The sequence below is a fragment of the Camellia sinensis genome, chromosome 12 (genome assembly GCF_055761805.1).
Source record: "Camellia sinensis isolate YWXY chromosome 12, ASM5576180v1, whole genome shotgun sequence".
Classification (NCBI taxonomy): Eukaryota; Viridiplantae; Streptophyta; class Magnoliopsida; order Ericales; family Theaceae; genus Camellia; species Camellia sinensis.
The window spans coordinates 99,240,698-99,259,846 of NC_138972.1; the positions used below are offsets into that span (position 1 = coordinate 99,240,698).

At 38.0% G+C, this 19,149-nt stretch overlaps 1 protein-coding gene and 1 pseudogene across 8 annotated transcripts in view; both read right to left on the reverse strand.

The window, feature by feature from the left end:
- The window catches only part of LOC114286116 (ubiquitin domain-containing protein DSK2a-like), a 32,255-nt gene extending 24,579 nt beyond the window's left edge, over positions 1-7,676 (reverse strand). For 7 of the 8 annotated variants that reach the window (XR_014346864.1, XR_014346867.1, XR_014346863.1 and 4 more), the window contains exons 1-2: positions 6,085-7,676; positions 5,771-5,902 (exon numbers count right to left, since the gene is read on the reverse strand). The gene's annotated coding sequence lies outside the window, so the exon portion shown is untranslated. The remainder of the gene's footprint in view (positions 1-5,770; positions 5,903-6,084) is intronic. The other variant, XM_082899384.1, reaches the window with a different exon arrangement.
- Positions 7,677-17,088: 9,412 nt separating this feature from the next.
- Positions 17,089-18,603, reverse strand: LOC114309683 (scarecrow-like protein 23 pseudogene; annotated as a pseudogene).
- Positions 18,604-19,149: the final 546 nt, after the last annotated feature.

Below are 19,149 nucleotides of genomic sequence, written 5' to 3' on the forward strand. Positions count from 1 at the left end.
AATTTATTTATCGAACCGAATTAAAAATAAAAGACCAAGTTGAGTGTATGATACTCTGTCCTTAAGACAGATTCGCCCCACTACGGTGCTTTCGGTTGAGTGGCGTCTATCTCCAGGATACAATGATCTTCACAAATTGTAGTAGCACTCCAAACAATTTGTTCAGCGAACCAAACATGTGTTCTAACTCTTTGAAAATTACCCTAAAATAATATGAAGAATAAAGGACGCAAGAGAGCAAAATGAAGGCAAGGAAAATGAATTTTCGAAAATAATCAAAATTGGAATGGGGCTGCCTTTATATAGGCTTTGTTGGCACCTATTCAATTTGAATAGAAAAGGTATGAAGAAGGGACATACCCCTTCCTTAAAAATAAAGAGACACCATGAAAGGTTTGCACCCTTTCATTCAAATGGAGGTTTGACCCTTCCTTTAAAACAAAAAGACACCATGAAAGGTTATACCCTTTCATTCAAAATGGAGTCTATTTCAATTCACAACTACCTCTTTATTTCGATTGGTGTTACATCTAACTTCATCCTAATGTATTCATTTCTTATTTTATTTTTTCTTCTAATACTACTCATCCATCTCAATATTCGCATTTCAATTACACCCATTTTCAAAGCAGGTCTTATAGCAATCCTAAAAAAAAATTCCTTTCAACTTAATAGGAATTCTACAATTAAACAACACTCCTATGTAGACACCCCATTTTTGACCGACCTTAAGACTTAGACGTCACCAGTTGAGCGCTTGATGATGTTGCATATCGCGCTCGTTCAGAAGTTTCAGAGTCGCGGCCGTGAGCCCTGCCTCCGGATTTCCGAACCCTCTTCTGTGCCTTGCCTCGGTTTGCGAACCAGGCTCGGTTTTCTTTGTTTCTTTTCCTGAGGGGAGAGAGAGGTCCTGTAGACCATCTCTCAGTGGCCGTGGGCTACATTTTGTGGCCGTAGGCCATTTTTCCCATTTCGGAGTCCGGTTTTCGGTTTTTCGGGATCGTTGGCCGTGTGCCTCGGTTCGGGACCGCCTAACCATCTCCGTTTGCTCTGATTTTTGGCATGCATCTTATTTTATCCCTTTAAAGGGACACTGGGGCCTGAGAAACCCACTTCGTGGCCGAACGCCACTTTCGGTGCTTGGCAGCCCATTTTCGGGACCCCGAACTGCGTGTTTTGGCCCGCGAACATTCGTTTTGCATCGGTTTTCATTCGTTTTTGGCAGGTACCTCTGTTTCATCACTAGGAAGGTCATGGAAGGGTGGGAGGCCAGCAATTGTTTCAACAACCAGTTTTTACTCCTCTGGCGCCCTCCGACACCCGTTTTTCGCACTTCCGGGCCAATGTTGAACACCTTGGGGCCACTTTCTTGAACTTTCAACCACATATTTGTGTTGTACACACATGGGAGGATCCTAATATCATATGGCCGGCCACTATTTCCTTTTGACCCTTTTGAACCCCTCCTAAAATTGGCTTGTTCTCTCTCCTGTTTTAGAGTTTCCAAATTCGAACCACAGGGTTGTGAAGAGGAGACCTGGGAGGCCACCAATATGTGGTGGCCGGCCACTATTTCAAGTTGACCTTTTTGACCCCTAGCTGGCCGGCTAGGGGGGGTGGCCGGCCGGCCACCTGCAGCAAAAGTAAGGGGCCGGCCATGTTCCTCATGCTTGGTACTTTACAGCTGTGCAGCTGTTTCCCCCATAAAATATCCCAATCCGGGGGATATTTTGTGGGGGAAAGCTTACCTCCTTTTTGCCCCACCTTTCCACCCTCCTTTTGGTCCTTATAACCAGCTGCCATTGTTTATTTTGGAGGTTAAAAAAAATTGTCTTCAAGCTTTCATAGACAAATCCCTCTCTATCCCTCTCATTTCCTAAAAAACTTCCAAGTCCCTAATCACCATTTCTTCTACACCACCAAGCTCTACCATCACCACTTCATTTCCAGCAACAAGGAGGGCTTCTCAAAGGCTAAAGGAGCTGCAAATTGGTCCAAGAAGCAACAAAAGCTTTAGTCTTCAAGGGTGAGTAACATTTCTCCTCTTTGACCCTTTTTCTTGATCCATTTGTAAGCCCCATATGCTTTTTGTTTCAAGCTCTAGCCCTAACTGAAAGGGGCCCTCTTTTGAGCTCATCTTCACTTTTCATTAAGGGCTCAACCCTGTTTGAGCCCTCCATGATGCACTTGCTTCATTGATCCTCTTATATGTCATAGTCTTGCATGCTATTTTTGGCCCATGAGAAATCTGTTTTTTAGCATGTTGTAAACTGATAATAGGCTTATTTTGAGCCCCTCTCCAACATTGAAGAAGGGCTCAACACCATTTGGGACTTCCATGTTGTACTTACCTTTATACTCCCCTTTTGGTCCCATTTTTGCATGCAATGGCAGCCTACCATGCTTTTGTTTTTGGCCATTTTACAGTTCTGAAAAAGTTCTTATTTTGGTCCATTCTTCATATTTCATTTAGGTCCTTTCATGGTTTGGGGCCTCCACATGCCACTTCATGTTATATCTCTCTTTTATTCCCCATTCTTGCATGTTTAGTTAGCCTACCATGCTTTTGTTTTTGGCCATTTTACAGTTCTGGAAATAGTCCTATTTTGGCCCATTCTACATGTTTTATTAAGGGTCTTTGGCTGTTTGGTGAATATTTTGCATACCTCATGTTATAGCCACTTTTGAGTCTCATTTTGCATTACATTTCTAGCATGTTTTTATACTGATTTTGAGGCTTCCATAAACTGTAAATGTGCATATTTTTGGTCCCTCTTCAATTTTGTAGAAGGAAATTTTTCAGTTTGGATTTTTCTTATATCACTTGCTTCATTACCCCTCTCTTGGCCCCTATTCTTGCATGCCATTTTTGCCCTACCTATGCTTGCTGTTTGGCCATGTTTATAACTGTGAAAGTGCCTTTTTTGGGACTGCCTAGCTTCTGTCTTTGCATTACATGTCCATATTGTGCATGTTTGGCATAGCTATAGGCCATTTCGGGTGCCTAAATTCGCATTTCGGGACAATTCCATGCATTTAGTGTCATTTCGCCTCATTTCGGGACTGTTTTCCCCCATATTTTAGTGCTGAAATTCTATTAGAATGATTGCTTTCCATTCCTTTGTCATTACATTGCATTGCATTTTGTCATCGCCTCGGTTTGCGTGCCCGTGTGCACGCATTTCGAGGCACTTCATTTTCATCCATCGGCATCCTATATGAGTGTGGCTAAGGCTCACTCATGTCGGTATAAGCCCATATCACATTTTCATGTCATTGCATCGCATTCTGCCATCGCCTCGGTTTGCGTGCCAGTGTGCACGCATTTCGAGGCAATTCATTTTCATCTATCGGCATCCTATGTGAGTGTGGCTGAGGCTCACTCATGTTGGTATAAGCCCATATCATGTTTTCATATCATTACATCGCCTTCTGCCATCGCCTCGATTTGCGTGCCCGTGTGCACGCATTTCGAGGCACTTCATTTTCATCTACCGGCCTCTTATGTGAGTGTGGCTGAGGCTCTCTCATGTTAGTATAAGTCCATGTTGCATTCTACATGCCATTCATGCCATATTGCATTGCATATGCCATTGCCTCGGTTTGCGTGCCCATGTGCACGCACTTCGAGGCACTTCATTTTCATCTACCGGCTTCTTATGTGAGTGTGGCTGAGGCTCTCTCATGTTAGTATAAGTCCATGTTACATTTTCCATGCATTCTGTCATTTTCTCAGTTTGCGTGCCCGTGTGCACGTATTTCGAGGCATCTCATTTTCATAGCACAGTGCATACTAGGTTGTATCTTAGATTGCATTCTGTCATTTTCTCGGTTTGCGTGCCCGTGTACACGCATTTCGAGGCACCTCATTTTCATAGCATTGTGTATGTTAGGATTGCATCTTAGTTACATGTCATGCATATTGCATCGTGTTCGGAATAGGAGTTAGCCCGGGCACGGGAAACGAGGTGCATTTCGTACTCCGAGTGACGGAACGTATCTCAATTCCCTAGTCACCGACACTCCGGATCATCCATGATGTAGTTAGGTTTTATTGTGTTTCATGTGCATTCATCCTATATTGAATTGTGCATTTCGATTCCTCGGCCATCATGCCTCGATATGCGTGATTGGTGGCACGAGGATCGAGGCATGCATATATCTGTGAAAATACATTGATATGCCCCTTTCCTGCTCTCTGTTGCAGCAAAATGAAGAATCAACAATTTTTTCGGAGCTTGGCGCGCTTTTCAAGAAAAGGTGTAAACAGAGGCTAATTGGGGCATCCCAGTGGATTTCTGTGCAAGGCAGCCCAGACATGCGTCATTCATCAGAAGCAAGGCAGTCCCTGGCTTGCATGCCAGTTTTATTTATTTTCTTAGTTAATTTGTTAATTAAGTAGGAATTTGTACATATTCGGACTGTAATATTTGGACTGTACTATTCTTTCATTTGGGACTGTATATTTATTCGGACCCTCTGCGCGAGGGCACAACTGTAATAAAGTGTGCGTGTGTGTGTTGTATGTCTTCCAACCCCACGTCTTTCTTCCCTTTTATTTATCCGCTTATGATGGTTAGATTAGGGCATATTTCAATTAGCATACAGTATGACAGTATGTTTGCATCATTCATCTGTTTTGCATGCACCGGGCTCGGCGCATCATACTAACTGCATTTGTATCTCAATTTCAAAGTTGAATACTTGTTAGCTGTTGCATCTCATATGCCATATTTAGAATAGCCGAGCCTGCTATAGTTGCATTTTGGATGTGTTGCATTAGGCATTTCTGTATGTTTAGGACCATGCATGATTTCTAACATAGTTTCTGTTTTGGCTTGGAGTACTCGGTAAGTTTTATGCTTTAGCATCCTTGCATGCGCGTGAGTGACTGCCATGAATAGCATGCTTACCATGAGGCTATTTGCTTATGTGATATAACTGCCTGAATGTCTGTGGGTGAAGGTTGGGTCATTTGGATTGGAACAAATCATTAAATGTGTGTTTTAAGCCCACTAGATAGTGGCAAAAATCATGTTTTCTAAGCCCACCTGAGGGTGACAAATCCACGTCTTAGCCTACTTGCGAGTAGCACCATCAAACCATCTTTCAAAAACAAACATGAAATGTTTTGTTCCAATTCAGGCGATCCAGTCTATACTTGTATGCTGTACGCATCACATAGTAAACCTAGGCTAATAACCGGAATAAGGACACACAAAGTTTTCAAAACTAGATATCATGGTTAGTAGAGGCCGATCTTTGATCGGGCGAGCGGGGGTGCTCACGAAGTGACCTTTCCCAATCGTACCCAAGTTCCCGAGCCGAGGTAACTTTGGTGATGACGGACACGTGGCCTTTGGCACCGAGTCAGGGTTTCCTAAATTTCCCATTAATAAAATATTTAGGTGGCGACTCTGTATCTGGCAAAGCAGTCCATGTTTGGCACTTCTTTCAAAATCTGTTTTCTCAAAACGATTTGCCGGATTTGGACTCTTTGGTTCAGACTTAGAACCGTGACCACAAATCGAGTCCGAGTTGTAGCGAGGTCCCCCGCGGGCTTGTTACATCCTATTGCTCCCCTCCATTTTTTTCATCCCGTTCTAATTTTATAAAGAAAGAATGTGAAGCATAGATCCAAAGAAACTAACCATATAATGACAAGAATAACAATATTAATCAAATCATAAATGTGCATACATTTAGTCTTATCAACTGAAAGCCTAATTTATTATGCATGCAAATCACATATTGAAACAAAGAAACTAACCATGATTGCCTGGGGGAAAACACCTAGTGAATGATGACCAACATTATCATATAATGACAAGCACCATCTTTTCTTTGCACGCGGGGAGTAGTACTCTGCGACAAACTTCCTCCAGTGGGCAATGGTATGGGTCTGTTAAATTAAATAGTGCCATGACAAAGTCAGGCCAAAACATAGAGCTCAATCAAAATTATGTATCTAAATGAACAAAGATTGAGTATGTTTATAGCCAAACAAATAGGAAAATGTCTGAACAGATCCAAAGTGAAGAAAGAATAAACAAACTAGATGTAGTCAACAAGTAATCAACTCACAGGGGGTCGTTGCCGTTGATGATATAAATATTGCATTAGTCGACGAGAACATACACCATTATCATTTGGTCGCTTTATGGAAGACATAGGTTGCATACCTTGTTGTTAAAGTTGTTGTCTCAACTGCAGCTGCTGTTGCTGCTGTTGCAGTATGTAGGCTCGCTGCACTGGTGGTATAGACTGCAGAAACTATTGCTGCTGTTGTCGCATTCTCTGCTACAGAATTAAAGCTTGCAACTGAGGATTGTGGGTTTGTAATTGCATGGATTCCTGTCGCTGCAGTAGTTGTTGCAGAACCTGCTGTTGCATAATGTCTTCCTGCTTGATATCCAATCGGGGTTTTTTCTACAGCCGGGCTATATTATTGGGATCTTGTATGAAAGAGCCAGGGACATGTGGGCCAGGGGGAAGTGAAACTTGGCCCATTCTTGACGTGGGCAACGATGTAGCACAGGAAGCCCCTTGCTGTTGCTGACTTTGTGGCACCTGTTGGGAGCTTGGGTCTTGATTGGTGCTCTGCTGCACTACAGAGGAGCCGTCCATAACTAAAGAGCCTGAAATGCTTATATAGGTGTGGAAGCATAAAAAATCAGATTCAATTAAATCATATCCGTTCTCAAGGTCTAAGCCTCATGATGCTAAATGGCACAGCCAGTTTAGCCTTCGGCCTAGTTTTCAATGTTTAGAAAATGGGGAAAAAATGACACAACCAGTTTGATATTTTTTTACTTTTAGTTGGTAGACGCTATTCATCTCTAATCAACACCATCTAAAAAACCACAAAGCAAGATAAATATCAATCCATTTTTAATCGATTACAGGCAACCAATGTGAAGCAAATTGGCATGGAACAACATTTTTCTAAGTTGAGCTTGTCTTTGACTTATTATAAAGTCTTGAAAGCCTAGACACTGGTTTGAACTCAACAATATAAAACACAATTTAAATCAGCTTTGTTACACAGTTTCAGAGCAAACCCAACTTCATACAAATACAAGGCAATTAAATCAAAATGTTTAATCTCATATCATGCTTTTTATACCACATTTAAAATAAATACTTGGTGCTTTCAATTGTTTAGGAAAGGAAGGTTTGAGGAGGGTTTCAAGAATGGATTTTGCAGATATAGAGGTAAAGAGGGGAAGAGTGAAGGAAACCATTTGCCCACTACATGAATGGCGGTGGCTGGGTTGATTTAGAGGTAGGTTTGCGTGAAGAAGGTATGCGGATGAAAGAAGAAAAAAACCCTAGAGGCCGAAATTAGGGAAACAAAGATAAAGATATAGAGATACATATATATATATATATATATAGAGAGAGAGAGAGAGAGAGAGGACATACCTTGGCTAGTGCCCCAATGATGGATCGTGACTACAAGATAAGATGATATAGGCTGTTGGTTTGCGATGGTCCTCATGTGTGACGGGAGTCGATGCCGATGGTGCTCCTGTACCAACGGCGATGGAGACAAAAGTGAGTGAGAGAGAGAGAGAGAGAGAGAGAATCGGAGCTGGGCAGATGTGAGAGACAGTCGCAGACTGAGAGAGTCACAGAGTGAGAGAGAGAGAGAGACGAACATGTTTTTAAGCCCTAAGTCATAGAGAACAATCTGATTGGTTTAAACAGAGAACAGGCGGGGAAATTATATGGTTTCCCTCTAAAATTTCCATGTCTTTGGCGACAAAATTAATTTTTCGTCGGCAAATGTTATTATCTGTGACCAAAATATTAAAAAAATTGCTTATAATATTAAAAAAATTCATTCAAAACATTAAAATTCGACAAATTAAAAAGTAGAATTTTTTGAAAACTGGAAACAAACAAGCTGAATGTTATTTGTAACTAGTGTATCATGGACAATACAAAAATATATATAGATATAAGCCTTAAAATAAATTATATAATGATAAATTATTTTTTGATACAAAAATTGATTAAAAATTCAATATAATGATAACACCACGTCATCATTGATATGTGATATCACCCACTGATGGTAAATAATAGAGAGTGAACCTCACATGTTAAATGTAACTAACAATCTAATAAATTTCATACATTTATAGTGAGATTATTTATACTTGCATATCACTAATAATGACATCGTCGTTACATTCAAAAAATTTCATAGCTAATATGGTTTATTTATAGTAGTTTCTTCATTGTCAATCAAAATAACCATTATTGTTCTCATAATTTTTAAAATTTCATTGACATTTTACTCTAATAATATTTTTGTAATTTTTTATTTAAAATATTTTCTCTATGTTTGCAAAAAAAAAAAATTCCCAAAATCCAAGGGGGGTACATGAACCCCCTGGTTCCATCCTCCCTCCGCCACTGGCTACCAGTATAAATTAAGTATAAGATGAAACTATAAGATAAAATTACTTTAGTCAAAGAGAAAACAGAGACAGAGAGAGTCACAGAGTAAGAGAGACGTATATTAGGGGAAGAGAGGGACAGGGAGAAGGCAAAATAGAGAGGACACACTGGGGTAATGCTCCAATAGTGGATCGACGGTGGTGCTCGATGGCAGTGATGCTCCTTACCCGATGGCGATGGAAACAAAGCGACAGAGATTCAATATCAGGAGGAGGGCAGTAATGAAATGAAAGAGACAGAGGCGTGAGAGAATCAGAAGAGGGCAGATGCGAAAGAGAGAGAGAGAGTCACACAGAGAGAGAGAGAGAGAGAGAGAGAGAGAGAGAGAGAGAGAGACCTATTTAAGCCCTAACTCATTTTAGTTTGTTTGAAATCCCTCCAGAGTTCCTCACCAAATTAATTTAAAAATCCTTCCAAAATGATAATAAATAAAAAATAAAATTATAATAATAAATAATAATGATAATAATAATAAAATTAAACATCAACTCAAATTGGTAGAGTAGATGGGTGATGAGAGAGATGGGTGGTGAGAGAGAGATGAGTGTAAGACAGAGAGAGACAGAGACAGAGACAGAGATAGAGTGATGAGCGAGAGAGACAAAGTGATCGCTAAAAGTGCATTTTCTTGTAGTGAAGAGCTCGGTAAATAAAGAAGAGGGAGAGAGTGAGCAAGGTGAACACAATAGTGGAGAGAGACAGACAGACAGATAGATACAGAGAAAGAAAGAGAGAGAAGAGTGACAGACTGACAGACATAGAGAGAGAAAGAGAGAGAGAAGAGTGATGAGTGAGAGAGAGACAGAGAGAGAAAGAGATAGAGACAGAGACAGAAAGAAACAAGAGATGAGTGAGAGATAGACAAAGAAAAATAAAAGATATGATCGAGGGAAAGACATAGAAAAAAAGAGAGATAGAGAGAAGAGAGATGAGCGGGAGAGATAGAGAAAGAAAAAAAATGAGAGAGATAGAGAGATGAGCGAGAGACAAAGAGAAAAAGAGACAGAGACAAAGACAGATAGACAGAGAAGAGTGATGAGTGAGAGAGAAAAAAAGAAGAGAGAGAGAGAAAGAGAGAGAGAGACAGATAAAGAGAGAAAGAGATAGAGAGTGAGAGACAGAAAAAGATACAGAGAGAGAGGAGAGATGAACGAGAGAGACAGAGAGAGAGATAGAGAGAAGAGAGATGAGCGAGAGAGACATAGAGAGAAGAAAGATGAACAACAGAGACAGAGAGAGAGATAAAGAGAAGAAAGATGAGCGAGAAAGACATAGAGAGAAGAAAGATGAACAAGAGAGACAGAGAGAGAGATAGAGAGATGAGCAAGAGAGACAGAGAGAGAAGAGAGATGAGCAAGAGAGATAAAGAGAAGATAGATGAACGAAAGAGATAGAGAGAGAAAAAAGATGAGAGAAGAGATAGATGAGTGAGAGACATAGAAAGAGAGAGCGAGAGAGACAGATAGACAGATAGATAGAGAGAGAAAAGTGATGAGTAAGAGAGAGAAAGAGAAGAGAGAGAGGAAGATGAAAAAAAGGGTGAAGAGAGATAGACAAAGAGAGAGAGAGAGAGAAAAAGAGCGAAAAGAGATAAACGAGAGAGATACAGGGAGAGATGAGCAAGAGAGCGAGAGAGATGAGAGAGAGAGAGATGAGCGAGAGACACAGAGAGAGAGACAGAGAGACAGACAGACAGAGAAGAGTGATGAGTGAGAGAGAGAAAGAGAAGAGAGACAGAGACAAAAACAGAGAGAAAGAGAGAGACAGATAGACAGAGAAGAGTGATGAGTGAGAGAGAGAGAGAAAGAGACAGACAGACAGACAGAGAAGAGCGATGAGTGAGAGAGAGAGAAAGAGAAGAAAGATAGAGACACAGACACAGAGAGAAAGAGAGAGACATACAGACAGAAAGAGTGATGAGTGAAAGTAAATTTTTATTTTTCTTTCAGCGACTAAATTATTTTAGTTGCCAAAACTATATATACAGCGACCAAAATATTTTTTAGTCGTTGAAATTAAATTTTTGTCGACCAAAATTTTGGTCGCCAAAGATAAAAAATAAATTTTTATTTTTCATTCAGCGACTAAATTATTTTAGTTGTCAAAACTATCTATACCGCGACTAAAATATTTTTTAGTCGCTGAAATTAAATTTTTGCCGACCAAAATTTTGGTCGCCAAAGATAAAAAGTAAATTTTTATTTTTCATTTAGCGACTAAATTATTTTAGTTGCTAAAACTATATATACAGCGACCAAAATATTTTTTAGTCGTGGAAATTAAATTTTTGCCGACCAAACTTTTGGTCGCCAAAGATAAAAAACAATTTTTTCTTTTTCATTCAACGACTAATTATTTTAGTTGCAAAAACTATCTATACCGTGACTAAAATATTTTTTAGTCGCTGAAATTAAATATTTGCCGACCAAAATTTTGGTCGCCAAAGATAAAAAGTAAATTTTTATTTTTCATTCAACGACTAAATTATTTTAGTTGCCAAAACTATATATACAACGACCAAAATATTTTTTAGTCGCTGAAATTAAATTTTTGCCGACCAAATTTTTGGTCGCCAAAGATAAAAAATAAATTTTTATTTTTCATTTAACGACTAAATTATTTTAGTTGCCAAAACTATACATACAACGACCAAAATATTTTTTAGTCGTTGAAATTAAATTTTTGCCGACCAAAATTTTGGTCGCCAAAGATAAAAAGTAAATTTTATTTTTCTTTCAGCGACTAAATTATTTTAGTTGCCAAAACTATATATACAGCAACCAAAATATTTTTTTGTCGCTGAAATTAAATTTTTGTTGACCAAAATTTTGGTCGCCAAAGATAAAAAACAAATTTTTATTTTTCATTCAGCGACTAAGTTATTTTAGTTGCCAAAACTATCTATACCGCGACTAAAATATTTTTTAGTCGCTGAAATTAAATTTTTGCCGACCAAAATTTTGGTCGCCAAAGATAAAAAGTAAATTTTTATTTTTCATTCAGCGACTAAATTATTTTAGTTGCCAGAACTATCTATACCGCGACTAAAATATTTTTTAGTCGCTGAAATTAAATTTTTGCCGACCAAACTTTTGGTCGCCAAAGATAAAAAATAAATTTTTATTTTTCTTTCAGCGACTAAATTATTTTAGTTGCCAAAACTATATATACAGCGACCAAAATATTTTTTAGTCTCTGAAATTAAATTTTTGCCAACCAAACTTTTGGTCGCTGTAACAGCCCTCACCACTGTTTACTGATAACACTACTGATTAGTGCTAATCTATGATTAAGCATGTTAATTGACTGACTGACTGAATTACTAAACTGATTGATTGATTGTGCTAGTTTGAATGCAATTCTATCTATTGACTGTTAAATTATCTGTTCATGTTTTATACTTTAAACTGCAAATTGAAGGCCTTACCGGTGGCCGAATCTGAAATTGATTGATATTTTGTGCTAATTAAGATTTATATGATTTTATGGTATATTTGGCCCCGTTTGGGGACTTACCTTTTTAGCAAAAAAGTCAAAAAGTTACCTTTTTAACCAAAAAGCCAACAACTCATACCAAAAAGTCAAAGATTCTCTTTTCTCTCTACTTTTTGCACATCTTTTCGTAATTAGCCAAAAAGTCATCCCAAACATACAAGTTTTTTTTACCTACTTTTTTAGCCAAATAGCCAAAAAGTTACTAAATTAGCCTGTTCCCAAACGAGGCCTTAATTGGAATGTGATTTGGTATGATTAAATTAGATTAAATATTGATAAATTACAAGAGTTAGACTTAATTGCCATTTTGTCATTAGTGGGCTTTGCTAGACAATTGTTTAGTCTTGACTTATCTATGTTGTACAGCATCCTTGTTCATTTGTGAGAGACCAAAACCGACTTGAGTGAGAGAGTGAGAGAAATTGGGTTCAACTTAAAGGTTTTGCTTGGAAATTATAGGAATTGAAGAGTAATTTGCTTAATTGAGCTCCCTTATCTTGCATTCAAGACTTAAGGTAGGAGATTCATCCTCTCATTTGTGTATTTGAGTTGTTCTAGCATGGTCCATGGTGACATTAGTGATTCAAAGTCTAGAATTGGTTAAGATTGTTGAATTAAGTTGTAATTCATGCATGCATGTATATATTTCGAAGTTTAAAGTTGTTTTCATGGAAATTCCTCACATGCATGTCCATATCTTGAGAATAGTCCATGAATTCATCTTGTTATAGAAAGAATTGGCTCATTTGTTCATGTTTTGAAAGCTTGAAGTTGATTAAATTCATGCATGTTATGTTTTACATCATGTTCATGGAATTTGTTTGAATTTGTGTTCAATTGATCTACCTTTGGGCCTTGATTTTACAAATTGAGCTTTGAATCATGTTAAACTATGAATTTGCAAGTGTTTTTCAGAAAAATTGGCCTAAGAGGGTCGAACTTGATGCATTAAAACTTAATTTTGAGCTTGAGGTTCAAATCTGGAAATTCCAGATTTTGGACTCCCGCTCGAGCGGGTTAAGTGGTGCTCGAGCGGGAAATTCGTGTATCCAGCACTTTTGTTGTATTTACAGTCCGCTCGAGCGGGGTTTTGCACGCTCGAGTGTGGACTTGTGTCACACGCTCGAGCGGGTGTCGAGCGCCCATCGAGCGTGATTTTCACACATCCAGTACTTTTGCAGTACGCTCGAGCGAAGCCTGTTGTTTGCATGTCCACTCGAGCGGGGAAACCCACGCTCGAGCGAGACCTCTATTTTCTGAAAATTCTGAAAATGTTTTTAAAGTGCATCTTTGCATCCTCATTCCATTCTAGGCATTCTTAGGCCTAGTTTAAGGCATCTTAATGAGGATATTGATGTAGAACCACACCAAGTCAAAATAGGGATTAAGTTATTATTTCCCAACTGTGTAGCTTAGTGTGTGTTCACTCTGCAACTGTGTAGGGTTGGCATCCGAGGACGGGTACTAGCTTATCTGTAGCCCAGAACTCTGTGAGTAACAATATTGTAAAGATATGTTCAATTGAGATTATTTTCTGAACAAATGACTGTACTGTTTTATGAAATGACACTGTTTACTGAATGAATGTTTGTCCTATTTGTGAACTGTATTCGTGGCATCCATAGCAATATACTGTTACTGAACTGTTACTGCTACTGTTACAGAGATCTCTGTCGGTTCTCACGTTTGGAACCATTACTGATGGCCATCATTGACTGCTCGGTCTATTAAGACCTACTGTACTGTTTTGCTATTGGGTGTACCACATATGACTATTATAGTTTCTGAATTACTGTGTGGCATGATTTATGAGCCACAAACTGAATGACTGATATACTGTTTAAATGACTGTTTTCAATACTGAAAGGACATTCATTCTTAACCTCTTTACGCATATGTTATTCACTGGGCTTTAGCTCACTGCTCATATATATATGTAGGTGTTCAGGCACCGGACCGTTGCTAGGGGCGTCAAGCTTAACTCCTGTTTTGTCAAGCCAACCTTTGTGTCTCACTTTGAGGTTCCAGAACTGTTCAAGCTGAGGTTGCTTGGGGTGTTTTAGTTTTCCCCCTCTTTGTTTATGTTCTGCATAGACTAAATGATGTTGTACTGTACTGTTCTAATAGGAATTAAGTCCCTGTCCTGAATGATTGTATATATTGTACATACTGTTTTGGTACTAATTGTACATGTGTATTGAAAAGTCTTTTTTTTGCATACAGACTGTCACGGCTCATTAGACATCTTTTAATTACTATTTTGGCTTCCGCCAGCCCCTGTACTCTGTATTACTGTATTACTGTTAAGCAGGCCTTCAGTAATCTCGGATTACTGGCCGGTTACGGTACTAAACCCATATGGGCGGGTTTGGGTCGTGACAGTTGCGAAAGATAAAAACTAAATTTTTATTTTTCTTTCAGCGACTAAATTATTTTAGTTGCCAAAACTATATATACAGCGACCAAAATATTTTTTAGTCGCTGAAATTAATTTTTTGCCGACCAAACTATTGAACGCGAAAGATAAAAATTAAATTTTTATTTTTTTTCAGCGACTAAATTATTTTAGTTGCCAAAACTATATATACAACGACCAAAATATTTTTTAGTCACGGAAATTAAATTTTTGCGGCCCAAAATTTTGGTCGCCAAAGATAAAAAGTGAATTTTTATTTTTCTTTCAGCGACTAAATTATTTTAGTTGCCAAAACTATCTATACAGCGACCAAAATATTTTTGAGTCGCTGGAATTCAATTTTTGCCGACCAAACTTTTGGTCGCGAAAGATAAAAAGTAAATTTTTATTTTTCATTCAGCGACTAAATTATTTTAGTTGCCAAAACTATATATATAACGACCAAAATATTTTTTAGTCGCTGAAATTAAATTTTTGCCTACCAAACTGTTGGTCGCGAAAGATAAAAAATAAATTTTTATTTTTCTTTCAGCGACTAAATTATTTTTGTTGCCAAAACTATCTATACCGCGACTAAAATATTTTTTAGTCGCTGAAATTAAATTTTTGCCGACCAAACTTTAAGTCGCCAAAGATAAAAAGCAAATTTTCATTTTTCTTTCAGGGATTGAATTATTTTAGTTGCCAAAACTATATATACAGTGACAAAAATATTTTTTTAGTCACCAATTGTGGCAAATTTAGCGACTAAATTTTTTTTAGTCGCCAATTGTGAGATTTTTAGCGACTAAATTTTTTTTTAGTCGCCAAAAATTAATATACCCCGACTAAAAAAATTTAGTAGCTAAATATTGTACTTTTACCGACTAATATAATTTTTGGTCTCCAATTCCACAACTTTGGGCAACCAAAATATTTTTAGTCGGCAAAAGTGGTCGCCAAAACTGTATTTTCTTGTAGTGTACCTCCAAAGGAACAACGAGCAAGGATCCCCTCCTTAACTCCCCTACTTAATTTCCTACTTGATGGACCATTAGGCCAACTTTTGGGTTGAATTTTGATGATCCAAACCGTTCATATTTTAAAATTTGTCATGTATATCATACTTGTAAAAAATCAAGTCGATCGGATATAAAAAATCACGTGAACTAAAAGTTTTATTAAACGATAAAATTGTTTATTAATTTTTTTTAATAAACGATTTTTAGTTCTTCCGATATTCGATCAATTTGATTTTTTACAGGTATGATATACATGACAAATTCTAAAATGTGAACGGTTCGAATCATCAAAATTGGACCCAAAAGTAGACCCAATAGCCCATCAAATAGAGAGTCAAGTAGGGAAGTCAATGAGGGAATTCTTGCTCCCTCCAAAGAGTCAATGCTTCATAACGATTTCAGGTCCGATTATTTCAAAAACGTGAATATGTCATTTTAAAATTAGTTTATTAACAAATCAACTAACTAATTATATTTACAATAACAATAATTCACAAATTTCATATCATTGTAAAATATTACAATTGGTCATTGCTTAACTCGTTTAGTTGCACTAATAATTTTTTATTTTTTAACAATACCCAGAGAAACTTGAAATCGTAATTACAAAGCTACTTCTTTGTCCACAAATAATCTTATTAAGCTTATTACAAAATTTCAATGTCCCTTTTCATCATGTACAAATTGAATCAATTAATAAGATGAGGTTTGTTTTTAAGCCAATTCAAATTTGTATATTACTAAAGAACGAAGCAAATAATTTACAATGTTTAGGAGAACGACATCAAATTAAATAAAAATAAACACAACAATGCATATAACCCTTCTGACAATAGCATTAATGGACTAAGTAGACTCTTTTGACAATAGCATTATCCACAAATAGATTTATTGGAGGTCATATAAACAACCGTAACGACCCCTCCTCATATGCTATTCTTAATTCGCAAGATGAGAAATGTTAGGGATCATAAAAAAAATTTTATAAAAATGATCATAAAAGATTTGTGACTGTTAGATTATCTTGATTAGTGTGTGGTGCTTTATTTTAAGTGTAATCCAAATGTCACAAATCTTTCATGATCATTTTCATGAAAGACTTTTCATGATACCTAACATTGTTGTTTGCAAGATATCCTACCTCTGCTTCAAATTATTTATTTGACATAAAAAATAAAATTTAAAATATATATATATATATATATTATCATGTCAACATCAATTTTTTCCCCACAAATTATATGAATTTTAAGAGATCTTTTAAATGGTGAAAAAAAATTTAAATTTTAGTATGAGAATACATTATTTTTAAATTTTTATTTTTTATATCAGACAAATAATTTGAGACAAAGAAAGTGGCAAAGGTCATGAGATTAGTAAAGACTTAAAGATAAAATCCGAAGTCTCCACTTTGAATCACCTTAAAAAGCTATTGGAGGTTTGCATGATCATTAACTTTAGGATTTCGAAAATAGTCAAGGTGCACGCAATTTGATCAGAATACTCGATTATATAAAATAAAATAATTTTTTTTCGATATATTACCTATATTCTACAATAATACTATACACTAAAAATATATATATACAACTTAAAATGTAAGGTTTATATATCATCATAGTCCATATAATTGCGGCTCTTATGAGGCCAAATTTAAATTTACACCACAAATTTAAATTTTGATTATCCTATAATAGCAACCAGCTATCAAGGAGCATGTGAAGTCCAAGCAGAAGCAGTGAACAAACTAGCATCCTTCCACCCTAGCCTAAGTGCCCCATCTCCTTGGACAAGGCTATACCCTTGAACATGAGGGAACATATTCAGTATAAGCTGTGCTTGAGCCATTGAATTCCCACTCATTGGTACTTGCATGAAGCAATTCCTTGCAAGTTCACTCCTCCAATTCCTATACTTGTCCTCTTCACTCCGAGCCAGTCCTCCTATTGCCAATATGTTGTTAATCTCCTTGTAGAGTAGGCAGTGCTCGACGCCATGGCGACTTTGATCATCGCTAGGCAAAAAAGCTCCAAGAGAGTCGAAAACGGTGGAGTAATAATGAAGAGACCCAACAAACCGGTCTAGAAAAGAGCCTCCATGAGCTGCCATGTCTTGCTCCACCAATGTGATCACTCTTGGAGCCAACCCTTGGAGGAGTCTCATCGTCTTCCAATTAGGTCTAGTGGCATCGTATAGTGAGTGTTGTAGCCAGTGCACCGCTATGGCCTCTCCATCGCGGATTTGCAACATTGACATGTCAAGATCACCAAATTTCTTGGCAATTGGGTGGAATTCAAATGACATGCCAAGCCTCCTAGCGAAATTCGAAAGTTGCTTTCCTGTTTCAATCAAGAGCTCTATTGAAGCCCCCATACCGGTCATTCTCACATGTGGTGGACCCTCTAAATGCGTGGCAAGGATGTGAAACAGTGCCAGCCATTGAAGGCCTTGCATGATGTCAAGGTCAATGATGTGAACCCTAGACCAGCCACGGAACGCCTCAAGGATGGCCTGGTTGGAGGTGAAGTGTGCAAATTTGATAAAAGGGGAAATATTGTTGAAGACTTGGAAAGAACAATGAATGCTTTTGTGATTGATCAAGGGGCTACAAATCCCTAGCCATGAATTGATAACCCTACTAGCCATGGATTTAGAGAAACAAGACACAACCCTTTCAGCACAAGAAGGTCCATAAGGTGAGGCCATTTGGGTTAGCTCAAGCAACATTCTGTGAGCTTCACCAAGATTGTCAACTGATATAGCCACTGCACACTCCAAAAGAAGTGTGAGTAAGCTCAAACCATGCTCATCTAACCTACTCAAACCCTTAGACCCACCTCCATTAATCTCAGTGAACTTAGTTTGATCTCCAAAATAATTGCACCACTGAAGTTGGTCCCCGGCACCATCGAAGTGGCTTCTTGTCCCTGTAGTTTTCGTTGGCCTCAAGGCAGTGTTGTCCTCATCATACACCATTGTTGTGTCAGTTTGGAAGCTCTCATCAGTGCCGGATTCAGGTAAGTCTTCGATGAGCTGCTTTGTGACATGCTCCACCCACATGGAGAGTTCATTCTTCTCCAAGTTGGTGGTGCAGTTGTTTTGAACAGCTGATCTCAGACCGGGGTTAGAATTAATCCCGGTGTACTCAAGATTAGTGTAGTCCCATTGTTCTTGAGGTTGGATTAAATCAACCCCGTGAACTACTTGAAACTTTCCTTTCATCAAGGTGTCAAAACAGACTTAGATTAGATGTGTGTGTTGGTGTATGTGTGTGAGAGAAAAAAGAGAATGGAGAGGGAGAATGAATAAGGTTGTAGAGGGAGGTTATGAAAGAAGTGTTGGAGAAAAATGGTTGAATAAGAAATTGCCTCATAAATGTGTATATAACTCACACATTTAAGGCTCATCAGTTTTACAAAATTGATTGGGCAGTTTTGCCAGCATTAGTTGCCAGCCTTGATGGCTAGAGGCTCCTCCCCTCTCCCCTATGGTGTATAAAAGGAGGCCCTATTCCTTGAAAAGAAATATAGAATTTTTCCTTGACATCCATACACTGTCAGTCTACTTCTCCTATAATTTTCTTCCTGAGAGAGAGTGCTGCCGTTGTCCGTTCGCTAAGCTAATCAGAAGGTGCTTCTGTTGTAGCTGGTAAAAACCGTTGTATCCTGGGAAGTAGACGCCGGCATACCTCCAACACCCAACGGTGAGGCGGCGAATCTATTTTAAGAAGACTGTGGTATCACACAGGCTTCGGTTTGCTTCTTTTAA